This window comes from Falco rusticolus, chromosome 14 (assembly GCF_015220075.1).
Source record: "Falco rusticolus isolate bFalRus1 chromosome 14, bFalRus1.pri, whole genome shotgun sequence".
Lineage (NCBI taxonomy): Eukaryota > Metazoa > Chordata > Aves > Falconiformes > Falconidae > Falco > Falco rusticolus.
Window position 1 is genome coordinate 1,765,590 of NC_051200.1, and position 4,612 is coordinate 1,770,201.

The window sequence follows — 4,612 nt, forward strand, 5'->3', positions numbered from 1 at the left end:
TTTATAGAAAGTCCCCAGGCTTCTGCCAGCCCCCAGGAGCAGGACGGGTCTGTTGCTACACTGTGGGAAGAGCTGCCTGGGCTGGGGATGTTGCTAATTACAGTTCTACACAAAAAACAAAAACAAAAACAAAACCCCAAAGTCTAAACCCATTCAGGACACGTGAAATACTTGGCTTTTTTACGTGAAATACTTGGCTTTTTTGTATGTTTTGACATCTACCACACTTAAAGCCAGACTCTGAGCATCTCAGATAGAAACACTGACATGTTTTCCTAAAAGTGCACTGAAGACCTTGAAGAGTTTTAGGGAGTTATTTCTCATGGGAGAAGGGTTGTTTCAGCCTCTTCTTGCCAACCTGAGATTGTCCCCCCTCCAGCCTCTGTGCACATCCACAGCTGGCCAGGCTGGTTTCAGTGGGACCACACAGTGGAGACATACTCTGAAAAATGTGTTGTTCTGATCTGCATCATAAAAATGCATGGATTAATGATGGATGGATGGATGGATGGACAGAAAGCCCCAAAAATGGCCCTTCTACAGAAAAAAGCATGCCTGGGTGGTATGAACATTGAGGAAGAAGGCTATCCCCATTTTGTTTGACCACATCTGGAATATGTTGTCCCGTTTTGGGCACCCAATACCAAGAAAGACATTGATAAACAGGAGTAACTTCAGCAGAGGACCATGGAGATGGCCAGGGGCTGGAGGCTTTGTCAGGTCATGCCCTGTGAAGGTGCTGCAGGACTGAGCCTTGCTCCGGCTGGAGAGGAGATGGCTCTGGGGGTCCTGACAGCAGACTTCTAGCCCCTGGGAGAAGAATTCCAGAAGATGGAGCCAGGCTACGACTGCAACATATGGCAGGAGAGGGAAAGACAACAGACACAAAAGAAACAAGAGGAGGAGACGCTGGATATAAAAGGCTTTTTCACAGTGAGGACCGTCAGGCAGTAGACCATGTCCCCAAAGGGGCTATGCTACCTGTTCCCCAGGAGGTTTCCAGGACCCAACTGGATCAAACCTTAAGCAGCCTGGTCAGACCTCACAGCCAACTGCCCAGGCCCTGAAGGCACTAATTGGCCTTAATGGCCCTGAGCTTTCCCCCCTGGTGCCTCCACCCATGCCCATGGTCCCAGGAGCCCATTTAAGCTCAGCTCAGGGCTGTCCCTCCCTCCCTGGGCAGCGCTGCAGGGGTGGTGCTCTACAGTTCTCCTCCAGCTATGCCTGTCCTTGGACACTGATACTCCTGATCCAGGTCTTGACCCATGGAGTGACTTCCCAGCTCAGCCTTGGACCTGCCTCACCACCATGAGCTTGTCTGTTGGGCTGGCTCCAGCTGATGTGCCTGTGGCTGCCCTGCCTGGAGATGGTGGGACTAGGTCCCTGCCCTGCTGAGCTATCCTCGGGCAGATCTCCTGGGGGGCTCCAGACGATTTTGTGCCTGAGACTTCTCCTTGCAGGAGACCCTGTCCTTGCTGCAGGAGGCAGAGCAGGTCCCTGGAGCTACACAGCATCTGCTCTAGCTCCTGGAACTGTCTCCAGAGACACAAACACAGGTGAGGAGAGGTACCACAGTGGGGGGTGCTGTGCTGCCCATGGTGGTGCTTCCGAAGGCGGAGAATATTTTAGACTGATGCTTGTGAGGTCTGGTTTTTGCTTTGCTAGGGTCACAAAGCTGCTGTAGAGGCGTTGGGGGGCGAAGGGAGTTTCACACTGGAGAGGGAAATGCAGAGCCCACTCAAGCAAGTGTGTGTTCAGAGAGACGATGGCAGCAGCCATGCCTGGTGGCTGAGGCTTTTCTGGCAGTCAGGGAGCACTTAAAGCAGTCCCACCACCTGCCAGGAAAGGGCTTAGAGCTGTGTGAGCTGTGCAGCCACTCTGGCCCCCTGGGGCTAAGGGCTGGATTGCTCTCTCCCCTGATGGCTGTAGTAATTAATACCACCAGGGAGGTAGTACACAGATATTAGTGTTTGATAGTGATTAATGGGTCTAATAGGATTCTAGCAGCCAGTCATTTTTGTTTTTTCACTGTGTCTTTCTGAGCCCGGCCAATATAATAAAAACTCTGAAGAAAAGACCATATTACTTTAATATTTCAGTGCTGTTATTGAAAACCATTAGCTGAGGCTTCTTGCCACTGTGGAGTCGTGCGCTAATGCAGCTCACCTCCCTGTGCTTGAGGGATCAGTATTTTCCCACCCTGCAGAGCCAGGAGCTGCTCCCACGCGTGCATGGCCAAACCACGGTGGTCCCTTTGATGTGAGCAGGGTTTGTGTCCCTGAGGCCAGAGGACCAAAGGGTACCTGCAAACTCAGGTCTATGAACCTGCCCTTCTGCAGAAATTCCTCCTTCTTCAGAAACTCTAAAGATCTTCACTTCCTCCCCAAAGCATATGTTAATCTAATTTAATTGTACCTAGTGATACTGAACATTAAGTCCTTGCTGAATTCCCACAGTGATTCTCTTTAGCAGTGCAGCAGCAGGGCTGCTCTGCTGAGCAACTCTAATTTCTCTGCTGGAGGCAGTCACCTGCTGCAAGTAAAACAGTTCATTTAATGCATAGCTCTGGGCTGCGTAGAACTCTTGGCAAGAGCTGGTCTCTGGTAAACACCACAGAAGCTGGAACCAGGGCGGTGTGGGAGTCTGTGCCTGCACAGCAGTGTTGCATGCTAAACACCTCCTGCTGAAGCACCTGGTGGTTCCGGAGATCATGTTGGTAAGTGGGAACTTGATGCTCTGCGCAGGAAGACCACCCTGGGCCAGCAGTTCTGCAGTGAAAGTACAGACTGGCCCTCTGGGGTCTGCATCATGCTGGAGAGTGATGCTTCCTCCCTCAATTTCTGTTGCAGTCTGGGTTTTGCATCGCTTGTCCCTAAACGCATCATCTGGCTCTTTCCAAGCTATTCAAGAGGAATGTGGACACATCAGCTCCAAAACTGACCTTCCCAAACTGGGACTGGGGGTTCCTGCAGGTGATGCCCATCACCCCTCCACCATGGCAGCTTGCTGCAGAAGGGGTTAACAGTAACCAGCTGCTGCCAGCAACTCCTTGCCCATATTTCAAAGCTGTCCGTGTCCTCCCCTAAATGCCATCCAGCTAAGATGCAGCCTAATTGATTCTTTCTCCAGCCCCTGTTTTGTTCCTTGCTGATGAGTGTTATTAATTGTAGTCTGCTCTCCCTGTGGGTACATTCCACAGTGGTGCCCTTCGCTCCATGGCAGAGCTTGTGAATCTTCTTGAAGGAGAAATGGGAAAGCCCTGGAGGACCACGAAATGAGCTTCAAAGAGAAGTTCAGGATGTTTTGCAAAACCTCCTATAGCCTTGGCGTGACCTTAAAGCAGTGGGGTGGGACTGGGATGGGAGCGCAAGCCTTGCATGCGCAAAGGAGACTAAAGCGTCTGAAAGATGGGATGTACATGGAGTCCTTTCCCCATCCTGCTGTTGGACAGTGAGCTTATCTTCAGAGCCTCCCCTATTAGTACATCTCACGCAAGCTGCTGTTGTTTTCTCCTGGTGCTGGTCTTGGCAGGACTGTAAGTGCTATTTGTTTTAGAAGGGAAGTAAAACACATCCCTCAGCCCAAGAGATACAATCTGCTGAGGACTCCCCGCTGTCTGCTGACCCCATGCAGCGCTCCCCTGCTCACCCCCACAGCCACGCAGAGCCTGCCGGGCTTCCCATGCTCGTCCTGCACCGAGCGATGGCTTGGGAATGCCTCAGGATCTGGCACTGGAGTCACCCAGGTGGCTCTCACAAGCGCATCAACCTAGTTCATCTCTTTTGGGTTCAGCCTTGAGTGCCACATGCCCGCTTGCAGCAGAGCTTTGCTGCACCCTCTGCATGTCCAGGCTGACACATTTCTGAGACCCCCTCATCATATCAAGGTGGGCTCTGAAGCTGCTTGTGGGATGCTGGTGCAGGTGGTCTGAGGAGGTCTCTGGAAGCCCCTCTCCAAGCAAAACAGGTCTCCAGTTCTCTTCCAGCAAATGTGTGAAAGTTCTGGAAAGAAGATCAATCAGCTCTGAAAGGATTATCCATGGGGCTTCGTGTTCAATTAATGCCCCAGATCTAACGACAGGGCTATTTTTCAAATGGGACACCCCCCGCCTTAGGAGTAATGCAATAGCTGGTACAACCTAATCACACTTCCCGATGAGCCCTGTCGCTGCTGGTGATGGATAGTGTTAATTACAGCAGGCCCTACAGCAGCCATGGCCCAGCCCAGGCGAGGGGTCCTCCCAGCACTCAGCAAGCCACTAAGCAAGGATATAAATGCTTCTTGCCAAAAAAACTGAAGCCATCAGCATCAGGGAGAATTGCCCTTGCATTGGCTGTGTGTGGTCTTTGTGGCAAGCTCTTGTTTGATGGGCGACTTTGGGATGTTTTGTTCTGCAGCTCTGAGGCTTCCAGTGTGAGGCAGGGCTTGTTCCTGTGCGTGAACTGGGGACATTTGCTGTGTCTCTGCAGTAAATGTCTGATACATGGTGGAAGAGGCTAGAGATTGCTCTTCTGCCCAGAAGCCTGTTACTTGACACAGTTGCTAATGTCTAAGAAAGTTTATCCATATTCGTGGCATCTCACTGAAATGAGGCATTTTGAGTGGCAGCATC